General features: G+C 32.8%; 1 protein-coding gene and 1 long non-coding RNA gene across 2 annotated transcripts in view; one reads left to right on the forward strand and one right to left on the reverse strand.

The window, feature by feature from the left end:
• Nucleotides 1–25,768, reverse strand: part of dpr1 (defective proboscis extension response 1) — a 707,346-nt gene that overhangs the window by 41,327 nt on the left and 640,251 nt on the right. The gene's annotated exons all lie outside the window — the stretch shown is intronic.
• Nucleotides 7,356–8,508, forward strand: LOC142237612 (uncharacterized). Its single transcript, XR_012722525.1, has 5 exons — nt 7,356–7,415; nt 7,552–7,596; nt 7,761–7,825; nt 8,227–8,292; nt 8,422–8,508. It is a non-coding gene; the product is annotated as an uncharacterized LOC142237612 (long non-coding RNA).

Below are 25,768 nucleotides of genomic sequence, written 5' to 3' on the forward strand. Positions count from 1 at the left end.
GACCTTGACCTAGAGACCTAGAGAGTATGCTGCAAGTAAAATAGTGGAAGTAACCAATTGGCGCCTTAAAAATATATCCACACAAAAAAAAATCATTAAAATTTTAACCTACCAGTGTATGCCCTAAGGTGAAACATAATATGTTTGAACAATACAAACTACATTTTGTTTGCACCAATCCTGAAAATATATATGCTTGAAGCAAAATGTGTTTGGAATATATGTTACAGAAGCGATTTTTTAGGGTGAAGGAAAGCTCGCCAACGTTACTGAAAGACCATAATCCACCGCTGAAAAACTTTTTGATGTTTCGCCGAAACTGGAATTGAACCCATGACCCTATGTAGGCAATGCGGGTATGCTAACCATTGCACCACTGTGGCAAGATTGAATGTATCAATTCATACACTCCGTTATACCTATCGTACAAAATCTCGCATTTATTATCAATAGGGTGCAATTTTCATATTTCATTACTTGCTTTGTATTATTGATGTACATCGATAGTCTATAATTAGAAATCGATAGTAGTTTTCTCATTGATATGTGAATCATTATTCACACGCACAGAAAAACCATGTTTGGACATGGTTGCCGCATTCATTTAATGCTTATCTAGAGCATGTAATTGCCGCGACAACCATGTATTTTGTCTTTGTAAAAATAGTTTTCGAGCGGAGAAAAATGTATGGTGGCAGTAAGCATTTGAATGGTTCTCAAATACCACAAACATGTTCTATCATTTAAATGATTGAATCTGAGACCATTAAATGGTCGGGAAATCATGTACCTGACCATTAAATTTTTTGACTTTTTTACAGGGAAAAAAGTATTTTTATAGGTTAAGTATAGAAATGTCTAGAACCTTTACATGGCCATAAAGACCATGTACATTATTTTAATTTTTTGCAGCGAAAATAATGTTATAAAAACATTGAGCAGGTGCACACGATTCATTTTGCGCGTCAGTCGTGTGTTGATTGTTTCTTGGAATGGACGGAGATTACGGATTTACTGTATTTTGTGTTAATTTATTTATTCAGAAGTGACACATGGTTTTATGTGAACACAAACAAGGAAAGTGTAATTGAAAAAATGTACCTGTTTTTTGTTCTGCATTATGCTATATGGATCATTAATTTTTATTTGCAGTTACATGATGTCTGCATTTGTACATTTGATGGGTACGATGTAAATATGGAATAATTACTTATTGTTGAAATTGAACGGCATTATAAATAAAATAAACAATGAATTAGTTTATAAATAAATAAAAACAAATAATTTTGTGTTTTCTTTTCTCAAGTGGCGTCCTTTTTTTTTTTTTGACGATGAAAAAAGTTTTTTCATAAAGATCAAAACATTTTAAGTTGTGACCATGTTCTTTTAACTATAAGAAAAACATTTTTGACGAATACCATAACATTTTAAATCGTGACCATTGTATTTTCATTCACACAAAATTCTTTTTACAAATATAATAACATTTTAGATGAGGACAATTATATTTTTCTTAGAACCATGTTCACTGAGCCAACATGGTTGCAGGTTAAAATGTTACATGGTCGCCGCAAAAATAGCTCCTATCATATTATATGGCTCTTCAAATATGATTGTGACAATCATGTTTCTTCTCAGCGTGCAGGCTATTGTTGAAATTCACAAATACTCCCAAATTTTATCTTCCCTCCACCATGGATTGCGTGGGAACTTCTACTACAGACTGTCATCCACAATCGAATTACTTGGGTTGCGGTAACTCTTCCCGATGGCAAGGTATCTTACAACTTCTTAACACCGTCTTCTAAATTGTTAGTTAGTCCATACGGGGTACATATTAAAAAAAAAAAAAAAAAACAAGTATATACGGCCGTAAGTTCGGCCAGGCCGAATCTTATGTACCCTCCACCATGGATTGCGTAGAAACTTCTACGAAAGACTGTCATCCACAATCGAATTAATTGGGTTGTGGTATCTTAAAAAATTGTGAGTTAGTCCATACGTGGTATATATTAGACAAAAAAGGTATGCATAGGTGAGTCTATAAATAATTACGAATCGATATGGACTTCTGCACGGTACGTAGGGAGCCAGAATTGAAATATGGGGGTCGCTTATATGTGGGCTATATACAATTATGAACTTGATATGGACTAATTTTTGTGTGATTGGGGATCTATTTATCTGAGGCCGATAGTTGGGGATCTAACTATAGACCGATATGAACCTAGTTAGGCATGGTTGTAAACGGCCATATAGTAGCACAATGTACCAAATTTCAAATGACTCGGATAAAATTTGCTCCTCCAAGTGGCTCCAAAACCAAATCTCGGGATCGGTTTATATGGGGGCTATATATGATTATGGACTGATATGGACCACTTTTGGCATGGTTGTTAAATATCATATACTAACATCACGTACCAAATTTCAACCGATTCGGATGAATTTTGCTCTTCTAAGGGGCTCCGGAGGTCAAATCTGGGGATCGGTTTATATGGGGGCTTTATATAATTATGGACTGATTTCGACCAATTTGTGCATGGGCGTTTGATGCCATATATTAACACCACGTACCAAATTTCAACCGAATCGGTTGAAGTTTGCTCTTCCACGAGGCTCCGGAGGTCAAATCTGGGGATCCGTTTATATGGGGACTATATATAATTATGGACCGATGTGGACCAAGTTGTGCATGGTTGTTAGAGACCATATACTAACACCATGTACAAAATTTCAGCCGGATCGAATGAAATTTGCTTCTCGTAGAGGATCGGCAAGCCAAATTTGGGGGTCCGTTTGTATGGGGGCTATACGTAAAAGTTGACCGATATGGCCCATTTGCAACACCATCCGACCTACATCAATAACAACTACTTGTGCCAAGTTTCAAGTCGATAGCTTGTTTCGTTCGGAAGTTAGCGTGATATCAACAGACGGACGCACGGACGGCCATGCTCAGATCGACTCAGAATTTCACCACGACCCAGAATATATATACTTTATGGGGTCTTAGAGCAATATTTCGATGTGTTACAAACGGAATGACAAAGTTAATATACCCCCCATCCTATGGTGGAGGGTATAAAAAGACTTTAAACCAAAGGCTAATTCCGCGATATAAGTGTTAACCTATATATGAAGCGTTTTTATCTTAAATCTAAAGTTTCTATATTTAATTTAATTTAAGGATACTTTCTTTTAATCAAAAATGTGTTTCTTTACTTTAAGGAAAATTAGCCTTAGTTCTAAGACATGGGTCTTTTACGGAGGGACGCAAATGTACAAAATTTGTGTTCTAAATGTAATGAAAAAAATATTTGAAGCAAAGATTATAAACTTTATTTTAAATTTGTCCTTAAAATTTAGGTTACGTAATCTTTAATATCACGTAAATATTTTTTTTAGTGTAAGTAGTGAGTCATTATCTTCCTTAATTAGTTTAGTGAAAAATACAATACCATGCAAAAACCCCCTACATGCAAGAGATGGGAAATCAATCGACTTAAGACGACTAAAATAAGAAGGTAAGTCATATAAAGGGTGATACGGTCAAGGGAAAACGCGTGTAAATCGGTGAAATCGTTTATTTAAAAAATCAAATTAAATTTCTTTTTCAAGTTCAATTAGTATAAAATTCAGGAAAAATATTCAGTTAGTCTTTCGCTTTTCCAAATCCGAATTGCCGGGCCTCACGCTTGACACCTGCCATCAGATTTTGTACAGCCACCTTGTCCACCTTCTTCGCCGCAGAAAGCCAGTTTGCCTTGAACTGCTGCTCGTCCTTAGCAGTTTTTTTGGTCTTCTTTAGGTTCCGCTTGACAATAGCCCAGTATTTCTCAATTGGGCGGAGCTCTGGCGTGTTGGGAGCGTTCTTGTCCTTGGGAACCACCAGCACGTTGTTGGCGGCGTACCACTCCATGGCCTTTTTACCGTAATGGCAAGATGCCAAATCCGGCCAAAACAGTACGGAACAACCGTGTTTCTTCAGGAAAGGCAGCAGACGTTTATTCAAACACTCTTTCACGTAAATTTCTTGGTTGACAGTCCCGGAAGCTATGACAATGCTGCTTTTCAAGCCACAGGTACAGATGGCTTGCCAAACCAGATATTTCTTTACGAACTTTGACAGTTTTATGTGCTTGAAAACATCTGCTACCTTTCCTCTTCCTTTTGCCGTATAAAACTCCTGTCCCGGAAGCTGCTTGTAGTCGGCTTTGACTTATGTTTCGTCGTCCATTACCACGCAGTCAAACTTCGTCAGCATTGTCGTGTACAGCCTCCGGGATCGCGCTTTGGCCGTCGTATTTTGTTTATCATCGCGATTTGGAGTCACTACCTTCTTGTAAGTCGATAGTCCGGCTCGATGCACGGTTGTAGACGATACACCCAGCTTATTTGCGGCATCTCGGAGAGAGAGGTTAGGGTTCCGCTTGAAAATACCGGCAACTCTCTTTGTCGTCTCAGCGGCTTCCGGTTTTCGATTTCCCCCTGATCCAGACTTCCTGGCTGTCGACAAACGTTCCCCAAACACTTTAATTACATTTGTAACGGTTGATTTGGCAACTTTTAGCGATTTTGCCAGCTTTGCGTGCGAGTAGCTCGGATTTTCGCGATGCGCGAGCAAAATTTGGATACGCTACTCTTCTTGCTTGGACGGCATTTTGGAAACTGAAGAGTGAATTCCAAAATCAAAATAGGAGCACCCCTCATTTTGAAGGTGTGTGTGTAGAATACACCTTCAAAATGAGGGGTGCTCAGATTTTTTAAATGCAAAATTGAAAGAAATACGTCCAGTTTATATTGACCAAATTTTGAGCGTATCACCCTTTAAATTATTCCAACCAAGCCCCCTCAAAGTAAAAATAAGAAACCGCTTCTGTACAGACTCAATAAATCAATCTCTATGAAACTCAACACACCAGAAAAGGTCGTCCTCTTACACTTTACAGGATTAATTAACATACAATTAGAAGCATACCATTAAAAAACCCTGTCAATGTCTTTCTGAAGATGCAAAGAATCACTATCAGAACCAAATGAAAAAAATAACTTAACATCATCTGCGTACAGCAATATCCCCAATGATATAATAAGTGACAGAAGATCATTCAATATAGATTAAATAGAACTGGTCCTACGTGGTTACCATGAGGGACGCCACATGCGACAATGTATAAGCGTACACCCTCCAAAAAATCGCTTTTGTAACATATATCCCAAACACATTTTGCTTCAACCATATATATTTTCAGGATTGGTCCAAACAAAATATTGTTTGTATTGTTCAAAGATATTATGCTTCACCTTAGGACATTCTCTGGTAGAAAAAAATTTTAATGAAATTTTCTTTGTGTGGATTTATTTTTAGGCGTCAATTGGTTTCTTCCATTATTTTACTTGTAGATTACTCTCTAGGTCTCTCTTTCTAAACACATATATATTTAAAGGCTATTTCTAAATTAATATATGTTTGCATCTAAGCATATTATATTTACAAACATTTTATGTCCCAAACATAATATGTCCATAACATATTAACATATATGTCCCATACATATATGTCCATAACCTATTAACATATATGTCCCAAATTCATTGTTAAGAAATTGAGTTCCAAAAATAAAATTTTTACACCCAAACATATGAAAAACGGTCTTTTTCGCCCATGTAGATAAACTATATTTAAATATAACTCTCTGAGTCTTACCATGCAAGTAGGAATCGATCCAGCGGAGAAGGATAGATGGAAATCCCAAAACTTCTAATTTGTATAAACGCAGACTATGGTTCACCATATCGAAAGCCTTGCTGAAATCTCTGATTGAAAATGAATTGGACACATGACCAACGAGTTTAAGCAAATTCCTTACAGTAAGCTTACTTCACAAAAAACCATATTGGAATCCTGATATAATATTGGAGAGGTAGCACGAAGTTCACTAAAAGCTAGACAAATATTCCATTATAACCAAGCAAAAAAAAACTTGGAAGTTATTCTAAAGGCACAACTTTAAAAGCACTTTCAAAAATGTCCTCCCAAAGATGTTCTCTATTTTATCTACACACGAAGTTCTTTTACATCAATTTTGTATAACTCGTTTTTTTCATACTTTTAATGAGTAATTTTAATTTTTTATTTTCAAATAGGTTAAAAACAGAGTAAGAATTATCAAAATGTTACAATTTATTTAAATTTTGCGAATTTTTAATATATTTCAGACAAGCGTTAGAATGCATTAAGAATTATAAAAATTATTTGTTTTATTTAACAAATAAACCTACACAGAAAAAAAAGTGTCTCGTAAATTTAAGAAGATTTTTACAATAATTTATTACAAGAATTTTCCAGAATTTTAGTTCATTTTTCGTATCTTGAAAGAAAATTAACTACTCGAAAGGAAATTTTACAAATTCTAAGTAGCAATCGTTTAGTTCATGGCCTACAAAATACGATGGAAATTTCCTTAAAAAATTTCTTAACTGGTAGTTAAAAATTCGTTTGTCATGCTATAAAACTACTTGTGAAATGTAAAGTATTTTCTAAATAATAAGTGCAATTTACTACAAGATTTTTGTGTATGAGAAAATATTTTTTTACGAAAAATGAACTTGAAAGTGGATAGCAATTTCTTACTGACAATTCCTATAGTTAATAATTGTTGGTAAAAAATTACACAATGAAATATTTTTAGTTCACATGTAATTAAATTTATAGATATTTTCGTCAAAAATGGGAGATAACATTTCATGAAAATTTTGCAAATTTTAAGTTAAACGTTTCATCGTTCATAAACTGGTGTGCCTTTACGAATATTATTCTTAGAGTAAATTGTCAGCAGATGCGATGAACTAATGCATAGTACAGAGATCTTTATCGGCATAGTGGAATGTGATTAATGTAAAGATGATGTTACTTGAGTTTTGTTGTGTATACATGAGTGTGGGGTTGTTTTTATTTTTGTCCATTTAGTGGTTTGTGTGTGTGTGTTTGTTCGCGGATGGTTTATTTGGCGGGATGAGGTGTTGTTTTCAATAAAGGCACATGTGTTTTTGTTGTTGTAGGAATGTTTTGGCTTTGCTTGGTTTTGTTTGGCATGCTTCAGTTGTATAGTTGGCGTTGGTGTGGGCTGTTGCATCTTTTAAGTAGGTATGCAACAAGGGAATATAAAGGCATGGAATATTTTGAATTTTTGAGACATATATTGGTGTTTGTTTATTAAACCTTTTAAATGAAAATTATTAATATTTTATCGGTAGTTTAGAAAAAAGTTATTAAGAATACTTAGGAAAATATGTTGAAATTGAAAGTGTATTGAAATTTTTATTATTCTATTTAAAAAAAATAATATTCAATTCCAGATGAATTTGGAAAATGTTTGTTATATCTCAGCGTATAGTTTATTCATAAATTGGTAAGTATTTTTTTAATATGACTTTCTTTTAAAAAGAAAATTTTTTATGTATATTATTATTTGTTAATTATTTTTTTTTTTTTTTTGAAAACCAGTTTAATGTTTTCTTTGTTGTAAAAACAATATTTAATTTCAGAGCAACTCCAGATGGATTCGAACAAATTTAAAAAATAGAGAATTGGTAAGTTTTCTTTTAAAAATTGGCTTTCTTTCAACTAGAATATTTACGTTTTTATGGCCTTTTTATAGTCAAAATTACAGGTTTTTAATACCTTATTTTAGTATTTCTTTAATCAAATTTTCCAATGTAATATTTTTAATGTAAAAACAAATATTTAATTTCAGAATAACCCCTTAAACATTTGGACAAATTGTTAGTACTCCTTTGCCTGTAATTTAATAGTGAATTGGTAAGGATTCTTTAACTTTATTTTAGCCCTGGGCAGTCATCCTTATTTTTTGTACATTAACGTCAGACTTTGTCATTTTGACTACGGCTCATTTCAAGACGCTAAAATTTTCATCGTGAGCGAAAAAGTGAACCAAACTTGAGTTTATTTTCTTATTCAATTTGGTAGTATAGTATAAAACAAAACTTCATAAAACGGTCGAATTAGTATAACTTAAATTCACCATTTCCCAATAGACTAAAATGCATTTTAAATCGAAAATTAAATTACGTGTCGTCATTTTGACGAATGATGACTGTCTAGGGTTATCAAGAATATTTGGTTTTTAATGCATATTATTATTTTTTTCATTAGATTTTTTGAAAACTTATTTAATAATTTTATTTAATATTTAATTTCAGAGTAACCCAAATAAATTTGGACAACTTTTTATATTTCCCCTCAGCGTACAATTTAATAGAGAATTGGTAAGTTTTATATTAAAACTTTGGCTTTCTTTCAACTAGAATATTTATTTTATTATATCCTTCACATCGATAACAACACAGTTTTATGAGTTTATATAGAATACTTCATTATTTTTCTAATTGTTTCAGGTACACATTTTATGAGATACGTTTTCCAAAGAAAAGTTGAATTCTTTACACCATTTGATAAAATGCCCCAAATATGGTAAGTTACAAGCTAAAATAAAGAATTAAAAATTATATTTCATTACATGGTGTTAATTTTTAACAATTTTCATTTTTGTTTCCATTTTTTCCAGCAAGATATGTGAAAAAACTACCTACACGCAGAGAAGGAATATGATCACCTCAACCATGTTACGAGAGCAAAATGTTATTTTTGGACGGTGACCATGGAACATTTTTGTCGCAAAAATGTTGTTTTCGCGGCAAACATATACATGGTTGCCGAAGTCACACATATGCTTTTTGAGAAAATAACATGGTAGCCGCAAACATGTTACATGTTCTCCGTCCAAAAATAACATTTTGCTCTCGAAACATGTTTGAGGTGATCATATTCCTTCTCTGGGTGTACGATGAATAAAAAAAGGATAAGTCAAAATGTCCAAACAGCGGGTTCAAATGAACACTCTCTGTTCCCCGTGGTCATCATTTTTATTCACAAAAAACATTGTATTAAAAACTTTCATCATAAGTTTTTATAATAAAGTACTTTTGCTTAAAGAAAGTTTAATTTTAATGTATGAAAATTTTAATAATAGTAAAACGGTTTGTTGTTCCTTTAATTATTTAATTTCTCTGTACTGTGGAATGATTGATTTAAAAATAGTTTAGTCGTCGACATTTTAAAGAGACTGTTAACCAATTTTTATTATCGGGTTTCCCACAAAATAAACAAGTAAACCAAAATAATACTGACTTTTTGACTTGGTAGGGGTATATAAATCTTATGGTGTTGTAAAAATGAACTAAACTACAATGTTATAGATGAACTAAAATTTAAGAAAATTATAAACTAGACAAGTTGAAAAAAATCTTAAGGGCTAAATCATGGTCAATATTACTACAGTTTAGTTCATTTTGCAATGGAAAAGGGTTCACTGTTTTTTCAGTGTACTATTAACATACTAATTCCTTCCACAAATGGTCAGTAAATTATGTTGTATATGGATTTACGACCATATTCATAATAATTTACTGACCATGAGATATGCTTGAAAATTTGTTTAGGCAAAGCCGAATATCAAAAACCTTTTTTCGGAAGGTTCAAGTGTAGTTCACTTTGGGTTTAGTGAATTACCCGAATTTATTCTGATAATTGGTTGATAGCTGTACATCCAACCGTCTTGCAGTCTATAGGGCTTTGTCCAAATAAATTTGACAAGTATGCTTTTCCTCTGTTGGTTAAGCTACACTTGTAGTTTAATCAATACATGATTTCAAGCTGAAATCAAAACAACAACAATAAAAACTTTAATTTTCTCTCTTTAGCTCTTCAATAGACAAACCTGGAGTGGTCTGTTGAGTTTTGAAGAGCCAGATGTCACACTGAGCCAAATATGTGGAACAACGTAGTTGCGGTCATACCGTATTGACAATTTGGTCCAGTTGTTATTAACAGCGCTGCCAACTCAAGAATAGAGAACTAGCTCTATGTTAAAATTGAAATTTTAAAATTCCCCTTAGTTTTTGTCCACAATAGTGTTGTGATGGACATTAAAAGACATTTTTTTTTGTTCTGCACAAGGACATTTCTACCATGGTCCTAAATGCACCATCTCATTTACACTCGATCAACCCAATATTAGCATTTGGTTATTTCGAGAAAGGCCAAAATGACGTTCAATGGAGGATGTAGCATTTATGCGAGCTAGTCTCATACACTGAAAAAAAAACATACTCGGTTCCAAAGATTTTGTCTTTACTTTAAAAAATTTGGTATTGATTCCGAGCCAAAGAAGCGGAGAATACAAGTAAGGATACTTTTAAGACACAATTCTCTTTTAAATTTAGGTTTTGTGTACTTGCTTCTAGGAACCAAATTTTAATTTTTCGCTTTCTCAGCTTTTTTTCTTCATATGCTATCAAAGTCCTTTAAAAACGAGTTAACGGCAAATTAATTTTCCAAATCAGGACTCGACTTCCAGTAGAAATTATGCTATGTTTGAAGTAAAAATTTCTTTAAAATCAAGTTTTGAAAAACATGTCCTATATTTGAACGATTTTTTGCTTTGTAGTCAAGATGCAAAAAGACAACAAATTTAAAGACAATTTCATTAAATTTAAAGAATTTTTCTGAATTATTAAAGTCAAGTTGACCTTAGCCTATAAATTTTTTCTTTCATGTTAAGATACCCATATTTAAGTCAAATCACTTAATTATAAGGGCAATACGACTTCATTGAAAAGTTTATCGACTTTTGGACAAGGAAAATAACTTTATTTTAAAGAATTGCGTCTTCTATGCTAAGCAAAATTTGTATTCGTATTTGAAAGACATGAAATCTTTGACCTCACGCCAATATTTTTTTCAGTGTATACATACGATTCATGAATCATTTCTATTACAGATTTTATTTACCATTGAAATGAAATTTTAACTCAATTTTATTACACACAGAATGAGTCATACTACAAAATATTGACGTTATTTCGTTAAACTGCAAAAGAACTGTACAAAAATAACGAATGAAAAACCTCATCATAATTGAATTCATTCCAAACGATTCAGGCCTTTCTACATTGCTCATCGCATATATGCAGTTTATAGTTGCATTTATTTAATTACACAAAAAGTGAAATCAGAAACTAAGAAAAGAATACAATTACCAAATATGTTTATTTAAATGCAATTACAGATTGATTTTAAAACAGAAATGAGCAAATATTTATTTTAAATTAAACAAATGCAGTTATAATCCTTAAATAATGGGAAACTCATTCAACCACATCGACAACTGTATTAGGTGGGCACGCTAAAATTGTTAGTGGTTATTGTTTGTTTTGTATTGTATTTTCTTCAATATTCGCATTGCATGTATAATTCAACTTAAAACCGTATATAAGTTAAACTACAAGTAACCTAATAAAGATAAGGATAATGATAGACATAGTTATTCTTCTATTGGCTAAGCTACTTTAAAAAGTATTTTGGAAAAATTTATTTTTAATACTATCAACAAGTAAGGAAAGTCTAAAGTAGGGCGGGATCGATTAACTAGTATATGTTACTCTTCACAATTTTGTAGACTAAAGTTTTTGGCACCATCTCAAATCCATCAAATTCATTGGGAGCTATATACAGGTTTAGATTCCCATATATAGCAATCCCTCGATTTATGTCGCACCGGTTTACATTGTTTCGATTTACATCGTCAAATTTTTTGTTCCATCCAACTTCGATTTACGTCGTCGATTGTTTTTTGCCAACTTTGTCAGAAACGTTTTCCATAAGTACCAACGATGATGACATTAAAAAATTTATTCCGGAATTATTACCGAAAATTCGTCAAAATCTGATTGATCTTGCATATATAAAGCAATTGTCGAAGTGGTGATGTTTTTTATATAAACAACGTAACGGTTTTTCATTACGAATTTAATTTTTAAACCCTGATATTTTTGAACAATGAATTGTTATTTTTTTGTTTATATATTTGCTTTATGTATATATATTTATTTTTCATAAATAGACTACTTTATTTTTGAAGTTTTTTTTTTTTTATTATGTACACATACATATATACATAATTAAATTGACTTACACTGTTATAAAAATATGTTTTTCATATGTTTCGATATAAACAAAATGTGTTTCGGGCACAATTTTAAAACACAATATATGTAAGTGCAAACATGTAATGTTCCTAAACTAACACTAAATGTTTGGGACATCTATGTTAATATGTTAGAATATATTTTGTTTGGGGCATGAATGTTTAATAAAAATCATATGTGTGAATGCAAACATATATAGATTTACAAATTTCGACTAAACATACATATGTTGTGATATTTTATTCAAAGCGACAGAAAGAGAGAGTATAGAGAAAGAAATAGAGATGGAAACCGGGAGAGTTGACAAAAGATATCAACATAACACAGCGAAAGAATCAAAAGAGAACAATTTCTGTGAAACCGCTTGTATGTTGTTTCGGAAAACTGTTTTATGATAAGGCCAAAAATTTGATATGCTTAAGTCTAAATATTATTTAATTTGAAAAAGAGAATAGACATTCGGAACCAAGAGAATAGACATTTGAAAAACAAACAGCATATGTTTTCGCCTTGAGAGCAGCATTTTATGTATGTGTGGACATGTGTTTTGTTTATCATTTTGGCATTATGGGCACAATTTTTTTCTTGGTTCGTTAAAAGAAATCAGGGGTCTTCATAAAAATAACGAAAGGGCACTATACTCTTTTTAGAGTTGGGACAGTAAAATGATATAAGGAGGAAGTAGTGAAAAATTACACAGTAAAATGTATAAAAACAAAGTTTAGTTCCTCTTTATTAATAAGTAGTCCACGAGGAGTTTTTTCAAATATAAAAGCGGGCATTAGTTTCTACTTTTGCAGCTAAAACAATTTAAAAAGTTTATTTCCTTTAAAATGAATTATTAAAGAAAAATAAAAGGCATTTTAGAGCGATGGTGTTAAATGCTAGTAAAAAACTGTTCACGCCTAAATAAATTTATGTTTATATTATAAAATTATTTATGTATGTTTATACTCGACTCCACATTCTTCTTTTGTTAGAGTTTTTGAATTCCTTCAAAATTTTAAAGTTTTGTACCAAAAACAGTTTTTGTAACAAAATTGTTATTTTTGCAATAAAAAAATAATATTTTATCCAAAAATCAGTCAATTTCATTTATATCAAGCACTCTTACTGACTATAAATCTTTAATAGCCCACATTTCGAAGTTTCATTATAAAAATTTAATATAGTATAAATATAAATGTGTAAATTAAAAAAAAAGTGTTCGGTCGGAGCAGGGATTGAACCCACGACCCTTTGCATGCAAGGCAGGCATGCTAACCACTGCTCCACGTGGCAAACAAATGTATGTTTCTGTTAAATAATGCTATATAAATATAACTTATAACGATAATTATCTACTGGTGACTATAACTGCTACGTAGTCCAGTGGATAGTGTGTTGGCTTACAAACTGTATGGTCCTCGGTTCGATTCTCTGTGAATGCGAAAGGTAAAATTTATAAAAGTGAATAATTTCTTCAACATTATTTGTATTACAGAAAAAGGTGCCAAGAACTAAAATATTTCGTGGAAGTGAAAATTACGAGTATGTTAGGCAATGAGCACAATCGTCTTTGGGAAACATTTTTCCAAGCATATAATATTTTTGGGCTCAAAATGCTTCCAAACATATAATATGTTCACATAAAACAAACATATTAATGTTTCGGCAGTATCCAATAGTATATGTGCTTCCTGCAAAATATGTTTGGAACATATGTTAAAGAAGCGATTTTTTTTTGAGGGTGTAGAAGTAAGTATGAGCAATTTTTAATTCGGTTTACGTCGTGTCGATTAACGTCGTCAAATTCCGGAACCAATCACGACGTAAATCGTGGGATTACTGCATATTAATTCAAGATTTAATCAATTTGTATACAATTTTTTTGTACACCCTAAAGAAAATCGCTTCTTTAACATATGTTCCAAACATATTTTGCAGGAAGCACATATATTATTGGATACTGCCGAAACATTAATATGTTTGTTTTATGTGAACATATTATATGTTTGGAAGCATTTTGAGCCCAAAAATATTATATGCTTGGAAGAATTTTTCGCAAAGACGATTGTGCTCATTCCCTAACATACTCGTAATTTTCACTTCCACGAAATATTTTAGTTCTTGGCACCTTTTTCTTTAATACAAATAGTGTTGAAGAAATTATTCACTTTTATAAATTTTTTTAAATTTCACCTTTCGCCTGCACAGAGAATCGAACCGAGGACCATACATTTTGTAAGCCAATACACTATCCACTGGGCTACGTAGCTGTTATAGTTACCAGCAGATAATTATCGTTATAAGTTACATTTATATAGCATAGTTTGCAGCGCCCACGAGCCCATGCAAACATAACATTATTTAACAGAAACATACATTTGTTTGCCACGTGAAGCAGTGGTTAGCATGTCTGCCTTGCATGCAAAGGGTCGTGGGTTCAATCCCTGCTCCGACCGAACACTTTTTTTTTTTTTTAATTTACACATTTATATTTATACTATATTAATTTTTTATAATGAAACTTCGAAATGTGGGTTATTAAGGATTTATAGTCAGTAAGAGTGCTTGATATAAACGAAATTGACTTTTGGATAAAATATTATTTTTTTATTGCAAAAATAACAATTTTGTTACAAAAAACTGTTTCTGGTAGGAATTCAAAAACTCTAACAAAAGAAGAATGTGGAGTCGAGTATAAACATACATAAATAATTTTATAATATAAACATAAATTTATTTAGGCGTGAACAGTTTTTTACTAGCATTTAACACCATCGCTCCAAAATGCCTTTAGCTGCAAAACTCGAACTTAATGCCCGCTTTTATATTTGAAGGTGTCCGTCAACTCCTCGTGGACTACTTATTAATAAAGAGGAACTAAGCTTTGTTTTTATAATTTTACTGTGTAATTTTTCACTATTTCCTCCTTATTTTATTTTACTGTCCCAACTCTAAAGTATAGTGCCCTTTCGTTCTTTTTATGAAGACCACTGATTTCTTTTAACGAACCAAGAAAAAAATTGTGCCCATAATGCCAATATGATAAACAAAACACATGTCCACACATACATAAAATGCTGCTCTCAAGGCGAAAACATATGCTGTTTGTTTTTCAAACGTCTATTCTCTTGGTTCCGAATGTCCATTCTCTTTATTCAAATTAAATAATATTTAGACTTAAGCATATCAAATGTTTGGCCTTATCATAAAACAGTTTTCCGAAACAACATACAAGCGGTTTCACAGAAATTGTTCTCTTTTGATTATTTCGCTGTGTTATGTTGATATCTTTTGTCAACTCTCCTGCTTTCCATCTCTATTTCTTTCTCTATACTCTCTCTTTCTGTCGCTTTGAATAAAATATCACAACATATGTATGTTTAGTCGAAATTTGTAAATTTATATATGTTTGCATTCACACATATGATTTTTATGGAACATTCATGCCTCAAACATAATATATTCTAACATATTAACATAGATGTCCCAAACATCTAGTGTTAGTTTAGGAACATTACATGTTTGCACTTAAATGTATTGTGTTTTAAAATTGTAACCGAAACACATTTTGTTTATATCGGAACATATGAAAAACATATTTTTCTAAGAGTGTAGAAGTTTAACAAAATCTGTAGAATTAAAATTTAAATTTAGTGCAAAACAAGTTAGAAATGTCTGAATTTGGGCGGAGCCGACTATTTTATACCCTTCACCATCGTGTAGACCAAAATTTTTGGTACCATCACAAATCCATCAAATTTAGTGAGCAGTTTGTGAACAAACAAACGGGTTTACTTGCCGAAGAGGTCAAGGTGTAATTTATGTTGGAATACAAATAAAAACATATGTTTGTAATTCATTTGAATTTACATCCCAAATATTTATTCATATACAAACTATGTGAGTCGATAAGCAATCCTTAACGTGTGATAAGCAACTTACATTTTATTTTTTGTTGTAATTACATGTGTAGTTTTACATATATATACATATATTTCATTATCTCTATCCGTCCCCATCTTTATCTTTCTTCTCTTTTCTCTCTCTGACGTTTCTAAACATTTTGATGTTTATACGAAGTTTCCAAATTTAAATATGTTTACATCCATTATATTCAAGAAAATGTAATGACTCTAACATAATATAATCTAACAAATTAATATGTTATACTAGTTTATGAACATTATATGCTTGCACTTAAAAATAGTATGCTAAAAATTTGAGTTCCACACATCCTTTTAGGTCCGTGTAGAAATTAATGCGATTATTTTGCAACTGCAAAATTTTAAAATTTCTTATATCTATGAACCGATTTGGATGACATTTTAGAAGTTTAGTTGATACTAAAGAAGATTATATTGTGTCAATTTTAAGCAATAAGGTTAATAAATTAGGCTATTATGACCAAATTTGGGAAAATCGGGCGATACATATATATGGGAGTTTCATCTGAACTGATGTTGATATTTTGCCGTCTTATAGGGTGCTACAAAGATATACATTGTGTCAAATTTGAAGGTGATCGGATAAAAAATAACGGTAGTATGTCTCCATTTCTTGGAATCGGGCTATACATATGTCCATTGTGATACCACATTGGTGAACTTCTCTCTTATCACTGAGTGCTGCCCGATTCCATGTTAAGCTCAATGACAAGGGACCTCCTTTTTATAGCCGAGTCCGAACGGCGTTCCACATTGCAGTGAAACCACTTAGAGAAGCTTTGAAACCCTCAGAAATGTCACCAGCATTACTGAGGTGGGATAATCCACCGCTGAAAAACTTTTTGGTGTTCGGTCGAAGCAGGAATCGAACCCACGACCTTGTTTATGCAAGGCGGGCATGCTAACCATTGCATCACGGTGGCTCCCAGCGCGAAGCCTAGTGCAATATGAAATTGAAAAGACACCACCTTATGTTGAGTTAAATTTATTGATGAGTCAACTTCAACCATTTACTTCAACCGCTCAAACTTAACTAACAATTTCACTGACAAAATTCAATATTTAAATTCGCTAGAAAAGAAACGGTTACTATATAATGGAAGGATGAAAATGGATGCAAAATAAAATAAATACATAATTACAAAATCATACTTCATGTAGAATGTACAAATGAATATAAAATTAGTATAAAACAAAGTAATAACTTGAACTTAAGAGAAAACAAGTATATACGGCCGTAAGTTCGGCCAGACCGAAGCTTATGCACCCTCCATCATGGATTGCGTAGAAACTTCTTCTAAACACTGCCATCCAAAATCGAATTATTTAAGTTGCGGTAACGCTTGCCGATGGCAAGGAATCTTAAAACCTCCTAACACCATCTTCTGAATTGTATGTAAGTCCATACGTGGTATATATTAAATCAAAAAAGATCGATCCAATACATCTATAATTCAGTTGCCAAAGTAGACATAACATTTTGACAACATTTTCTACAGAAATAAAATTTTAACAAAATTTTCTATCGAAATAAATTTTTCACAAAATTTTCTATAGATATAAAAATTTTGACAAAATTTTCTATAGAAAGAAAATGTTGACAAAAATTTCTACAGAAATAAAATTTTAACTAAATTTTCTATAGAAATAAACTTTTGACAAAATATTCTATAGAAATAAAATCTTGGTAGATTATTTTTGGCTCGAGTGGCAACCATGATTATGAACCGAATAAAATTTTAACAAAATTTTCTATAGAAATAAAATTTTGACAAAATTTTCTATAGAAATAAAATTTTGACAATGATGAAAATTTTATTATGAACCGAATAAAATTTTAACAAAATTTTCTTTAGAAATAAAATTTTGACAAAATTTTCTATAGAAATAAAATTTTGGTAGATTATTTTTGGCTCTAGTGGCAACCATGATTATGAACCGATATGGACCAATTTTTGTGTGATTGGACCAATTTTGGTATGGTTGTTAGCGACCATATACTAACACCACGTTCCTAAATTGAACCGGATCGGATGAATTTTGCTCCTCCAAGAGGCTCCGGAGGTCAAATCTGGAGAACGTTTTATATGGGGGCTATATATAATTATGGACCGATATGGACCAATTCTGGCACGGTTGTTAAAGATCATATACTAACACCATGTTCCAAATTACAACCGGATTGGATGAAATTTGCTTCTCTTTGAGGCTCCGCAACTCAAATCTGGGGATCGGTTTATATGGGCGCTATATATAATTATGGACCGATGTGGACCAATTTTTGCATGGTTGTTAGAGACCATATACCAATATCATGTACCAAATTTCAAGCGGATCGGATGAAATTTGCTTCTCTTTGAGGCTCCGCAACCCAAATCTGGGGATCGGTTTATATGGGGGCTATATATAATTATGGACCGATGTGGACCAATTTTTGCACGATTGTTAGAGACCATATACCAATATCATGTACCAAATTTCAAGCGGATCGGATGAAATTTGCTTATCTTTGAGGCTCCGCAAGCCAAATCTGGGGATCGGTTTATATGGGGGCTATATATAATTATGGACCGATGTGGACCAATTTTTGCATGGTTGTTAGAGACCATATACCAACACCATGTACCAAATTTCAGCCCGATCGGATGAAATATGCTTCTCTTAGAGGCTCCACAAGCCATTTCTGGGGATGGGTTTATATGGGGGCTATATATAATTAAGGACCGATATGGACCAATTTTTGCATGGTCATTAGAGACCATATACCAATATCATGTACCAAATTTCAGCCGGATCGGATGAAATTTTCTTCTCTTGGAGACTTCGCAAGCCAAATCTGGGGATCGGTTTATATGGCGGCTATATATAATTATGAACCGATGTGGACCAATTTTTGCATGGTTGTTAGAGACCATATACTAACACTATGTGCCAAATTTCAGGCGGAGCGGGTGAAATTTGCTTCTCTTTTAGGCTCCGCAAGCCAAATCTGGGGATCGGTTTATATGGGGGCTATATATAATTATGGACCGATGTGGACCAATTTTTGCATGATTGTTAGAGACCATATACCAACACCATATACCAAATCGGATGAAATATGCTTCTGTTAGAGGCTCCACAAGCCAAATCTGAGGGTCCCTTTATATGGGGGCTATACGTAAAAGTGGACCGATATGGCCCATTTTCAATACCGACCTACATCGATAACAACTACTTGTGCCAAGTTTCAAGTCGATAGCTTGTTTCGTTCGGAAGTTAGCGTGATTTTAACAGACGGACGGACGGACCGACATGCTTACATCGACTCAGAATTTCACCTCGACCCAGAATATATATACTTTATGAGGTCTTAGAGCAATATTTCGATGTGTTACAAACGGAATGACAAAGTTAATATACCCCCATCCTATGATGGAGGGTATAAAAATAAAGAGAATTGGATCGAATCCGTATTCGATCTCCATGAGCATACATCATTTCAGTAACTAAGAAAATTCACCAACAGTAGCTTGTTGCACTCGTTTCAACACTTTTTTAATCTAGACGCGATGTGTTTTTCTAAATTCAAAAAGCACATCAGCAATTTTCATGAAAATCGGTAAATATCGTAAATGCGACCTGAATCTTGCGAAAAAGAAAAACGACAAAAAATGGACTGATGAATGGATATCAAGTTCTAGATCCAGGTGGTGATTCTGAGTCAATCGGCATATGTTTTATGAGGTCTGGAACCAATATTTCTTGTAGACACGATCTTGTAGAATGAAGATATTATACCAGGACCATTATGTGGTTTTGGGGTTTATAAATGAATGGAAAGTATTTGGGTATAGGAAACGTTCTTCTATTAAGGATGGTAAAATGCATAAATGTTTACATTTTTACATCATTTTATTCTCCTCTTCTTAATGAACTAAAATAAAAAATATACCAGGGGAAATTTACCCTTTCTCCCTTCGTAACCTTAATTTTGTTTTTTTTTTTGTTTTGTTTATTTTACATAACTATAACTAAAGCATTGTTCTTGACCAGTCTGGTGGTTAGATGCTTGGTTAAGTTATTTAACTAACAGAGTATGGTATGTATGTCTGTCAAGAGTACGAATATGTGGGAAAGTCCAGTGGTGATAATATTCCAGACACTTACATATCTCCAGAGACTCATTATTTTTGTACATTAAGTTGTTACGTTCACAGAAGCATCAGAATTCTTGGCAAAAGAGTCTATTCATTAACATGTGGATGTGTCGAATAATTGGATTTTCGAGAAAATACTCAAATAGCGTTTAATTGTTGTGAAATATTAGAGTTACATTTCAAATAGTAGCAATCTTCTTGTCTTTATGGTCGCGTAACTAAACTGAAAAAAATTCCGTAGTTAAACTAACGCTAAATTTAACTTATTTTTACTGCAAAAAAAATATTTGTTTGTAGTTAAATTTCATTTATTTATTTATTTATTTTTTTTTTTCTTTTGAAGAATGCTATGAACTAAACGTGGGTATAAAATTCAATGACCGTACACATAAGTTCAATATAAACTAACACAAGGGAAAATAATCTTACGATTCCCAAATTTAGTAAGAATGAACTACATTATGAAAATAACAAGCGTCATAACACAAAAATCATTTTAAGGGGCTAATGATCGCAGCGGGGGAGACTTACATCCCATACTAAAATTGGACGATATGGCCACCTTAAGGCAGGTCATAACCCCAAAAAATAATTTTTTTTTGTTGGTTAAGCTGCACTTGTAGTTTAGTCAATGTATGGTTTTAAGCTGCAATAAAAAACAACAACAATGCTTAAAGAACAAAACCAACAATAACAAAACAAAACGAACGGAAAAAATCATTTAGCTATTTTCTGGCTTTTTTCATGACCCTTTTAGCGATTTTTAGCTTTTTTTTATTTTCGACATTTTTCTATTGAAATATGGTTGCGTTTTTATCAAACCCTTGCTGCCAAAATAAGGTTTTCCACATATTTCAAAGCTCAATTGAAACATTAAAAACGATTCCCGCCATGTGGGACATTTTTGTAGCAAAAACATCTTGTTGTAAAGTTTTGGACTCATTTATGGTGTCCTTATTATGTTATTATAATATTCTGAAGTTATTGTGTTATTACTAAGTTAAAAAATTAGATTTGAATTGCTTTGTATACTGAAAAAAATATTGTCGTGAGGGCAAAGATTTCATGTCCTTAAAAAACGAATGCCATACGGACCATTTTCGACACTCCTCTTTATGGTGCTAAGACCTTAAAAACTACGGATTCTAGAAACCCAAGAAATAAAGTCGGGAGATCGGTCTATATGGGGGCTATACCAAAATATGGACCAATAGGCACCATTTGTGACACACCTATTTGTGATCTTAAAATACCTATAGATTTTCAATTTCAAGCAAATCGGCTAGAAAATATAGTCTCTAGACTCCCAAGAAGTATAACCGAGAGATCGGTCTATATAGGGGTTATACCAAAAAATGGACCGATACACCTCAATTTCGGCACACATATTTGGGGTCCCAAAATACCTCTAGATTTCCAATTTCAGGCAAATCGGATAGTAAATACAGTGTCTAGAAGCCCAAGAAGCAAAATCGGGAGATCGGTCTATATAGGTGCTATACTAAAACATGGACCGATACGGACCATTTTCGACACATCTCTTTATGGTCCTAAAATACCTCTAGATTTTCAATTTCAGGCAAATGGGATAGAAAATACAGTTTCTAGACATCCAAGAAACAAAATCGAGAGATCGGTCTATATGGGGGCTATACCAAAACATGGTCCGATGGGCACCATTTTCGGCACACCTTTTCATTGGACAAAAACTACGTTTTTTATAAGCCCAAGACCCCAAAACGAGAAATCGGTTTATATGGAGACTATATCAAAACTTGGACCGATATAATCCATCTTCGAACTTGACCTGCCTGCAACCAAAAAAAAAAACGAAACTGTGCCAAATTTCAGGACGATAGCGCAATTATTGAAGGCTGTTTACAACAGACAGACAGACAGACGGACAAACGGAAATGCTTATATCGTCTTAGAATTTCTCCCCGATCAAGAATATATATACTTTATATAGTCAGAAGTCGATATTTCGATGTGTTACACACGGAATGACAAACTTATTATACCCCCATCACCAAGGCCGTAGCCAGGATTTTAATTCGGGGGGGGGGGGGTTCAACTTAAAAAAAAAATATTCATATAATCTCATGTGTAGAAAATTTTATTTATGCATAGGTATGTATACAATATTTTTATACCCTTCACCACTACTGTGGTACAGGGTATAATAAGTTTGTGCATTTGTATGTAACGCCAAGAAATAGTGGTCATAGACCCATCTTTTAGTATACCGATCGGTTTAGAATTAAATTCTGAGTCGATTTAGCGATGTCCGTCTGTCCGTCCGTCTGTCTGTATATGTAATGTTGTGCACAAAGTACAGCTCGCAATTTAAGTCCGATCGTCTTCAAATTTGGCATAGGGCCGTTTCTTGGGACAGAGACAATCGCTATTGGTTTTGGAAAAAATCGGTTCAGATTTAGATATAGCTGCCATATATAATTATCCCCGATTTGGTCATAGTTAGCGTGTTTATCAACCGATTTTCTTGAAATATCGTACATCCAAATATTTTATGAATCTCGAAAATCTTGCAAAATATCAGCCAAATCGGTTCAGTTTTAGATATAGCTCCCATATATATCTTTCGTCCGATTTAGACTCATAAGACCACAGAGGCCAAAGTTCTCTACCGATCTTCGTGACATTCTACCAATGCTTGGTAAATTTGATTGAAATCGGTTCAATTTTAGATATAGCTCCCATATATATCTTTCGTCCGATTTGAACTTATATGGCCACAAAAGCCAGAGTTTTGTCGTGATTTGCTTCAAATTTTGCACAAGGGGTACGTTTATCAGTATCGTGAAGTGTGCCAAATTTTGTTAAAATCGGTTCAGATTTAGATATAGCTCACATATATATCTTTCGCCCGATTTGGACTTATATGGTCTCAAAAGTCAGAGTTTTGCCCTGACTTACTTAAAATTTTGCACAAGCGGTGCTTTTAATGATAATATTGTATGTGCCAAATATGGTCAAAATCGATTCAGATTTAGATATAGCTCCCATATATATCTTTCGTCCGATTTGAACTTATATGGCCTCAAAATCCAGGGTTTTGCCGTGATTTGCTTCAAATTTCGCACAAGGAGTACGTTTAGTAGTATCGGTAGTTGTGCCAAATTTTTTTTAAATCGGTTCAGATTTAGATATGGCTCCCATATATATCTTCCGTCCGATTTGCACTCATATGACCAGTGGGGCCAAAGTTATACTCCCATTTACGTAAAATTTCGCATAGATAGCAGAATTATTATTCTAACTATATATGTCAAATTTAGTCAAGATCGGTTCAGATTATATATATGTAGCTCCCATATATACGTACACCAGAGTTGGGGAAATATGGTAGACTGTTACACATTGTAGACCCATTTTCAACGGAAGTTTCCCCCAATTAACTGGATAGCGTTAGCCGATTTTAATTTTAATTCTAGAGATTTTGCAGAAGTAAAAAAATTGTCTCCTTTATATAGCTTCCAGCAAATGTGAAGTAGTTGAGATGGTAACACAAATTTTGGCCTACATAGGGGTGAAGGGTATAATATAGTCGGCCCCGCCCGACTTTAGACTTTACTTACTTGTTATAATATTAAATTGAGCCGACGGGCTTTTTGGGCAGCAAATAAATCAATTACTTCTTCAGTCGGCACATTTATTCGGCGATGAACCGACATTAATGCCAATCCATTGAGTCTACTCTCGCTAGTCGAATTTCTAAGATACGTCTTTAATCTCTTCATTGTTGAAAATAAAAGTTCGGATGAGTACGTAGTAACTGCAGGGATGGAAAATGCAGTACTATAGTACTTTTTTCAATACTTTTTCACCCCGGTCAGTACCGTAGTACCCCCGCGAATGATTTAGTACCTTTTGTGTAGACATTTTTGAGTCGATACCAGATTTATGGTACAATACCTTTGACAAAATATTTTAATATTTTGAGAAAGTCTTTATCAACCTTATTTGCTAATAGTCTTTTACAAATATGGCAAAACAAACATGTTCATGTGGGAAGAAAATCTCGATTTTGTAAAAGACATAGTCAAAAACCGGATTTTATTGAACTTCAAGAATGTTTTAGCCGAAAAAAGAATGCGATTCTATATTATCGATTTTTTATTTCGGTAGAAAATGTTGTCAAAATTTTATTCTATATAGAATTTTTGCAAAATTTTATTTTTATAGAAAATTTTGTCAAAATTTTATTTCCATTGAAATTTTTGTACAAATTTTATTTCTATAGGAAATTTTTGCAAAATTTTATTTCTATAGAAAAAATTTTGCAACATTTTTTTCTACAGATTTTTTTTGCAAAATTTTATTTCTATAGAAAATTTTTGCAAAATTTTATTTATATAGAAAATTTTGTCAAAATTTTATTTTCTTTAAAATTTTTGATGAAATTTAGTAAAAAGTACCTTTCCGCTCAAAAAATACATTTTTTGTACTTTCTTAAAAATTGTATTTTCCATCCCTGAGTAACTGGCAAAGTGACCAAAATTTTTAAAAGAATATGCACGTTTGGAAATATCTCTTTATTGCACTCTCCAAGGCTTCCATCACTGAATTAGGCAGGTTCTTTTCGCAGGTTTTGCGCCATTTCATTTACACATGTGCGTTTGGCTGTTTCGTAGTTGTTGCTATGGCCAAACAAAGCGAGTCATGTTCACAAAAAGAACAACAAACACAAATAAAAAGCAGAAAGACTTTTTCCAAAAATGAAATTTGTGGTGCGAGAACAAAAACAATTTGTTTTTTTCGACCGTCGTTTGACGGGATTTTCAACTAGTATTCTATGATTTGTGCAAGTTTTATAGGTAAGCGTTTTTCAAAATAAAACCTCCAGCTTTTCTTCAACATCTTCGATAAGATTTTTCTATGCATCTAAAAATATATATTTATTTATATAAAAATATTCATTCATTTCGGGGGGGGTTTGATCCCCCTCATCCCCCCCCCCCCTGAATACGGCCTTGCCCATCACCATTCTATGGTGATGGGTATAAAAATATTGTCGTGAGGGCAAAAATTTCATGTCCTTAAAAAACGAATGCGAATTTTGCTAGTAAAGCATTTGTGCATTTCTTTTATATAATGTTTTTTCACTTATCCAAAAGTCGACAAACTTGTCAGTGAAGTCGTTTTGTCCTTATAGTTAAGTGATTCGACTTAATAATGGGTATATTTACATGAAAGAAAATTTTCTTAGACTAAGGTCAAATATGAAAAATTCTTCAAAATAATGAAATCGTCTTTAAAAAAGCGTTCCAAAATAGAAGCTGTTTACAACACTTTATTTTAAAGACGTTTTGTGCCAAGTTTGAAGTCGATTGGATTAAAAGTGCGTCCTAGACTTTGATTACAAAAATGTGTTCACGAGTAATATTGTGAAAGACACTGTTGAGTGGCCAACTAAAATTTATTTTTTTGAAATCTCACTCATGGCCCTATATTACATCGATCCGGCAACTCATTGTAATTGGCAACTGTCATTTGTAAGAAACCATTAATCTTCCTTTCCTTCCAAGAAGACCGGTCGCAAAGAAGGAGAAGTAAACATATAAATTCTTTGTATTTTTGTTTATGAAAATTAGTGCCAGGCTA

Source organism: Haematobia irritans, chromosome 5 (genome assembly GCF_050003625.1).
Source record: "Haematobia irritans isolate KBUSLIRL chromosome 5, ASM5000362v1, whole genome shotgun sequence".
NCBI lineage: Eukaryota > Metazoa > Arthropoda > Insecta > Diptera > Muscidae > Haematobia > Haematobia irritans.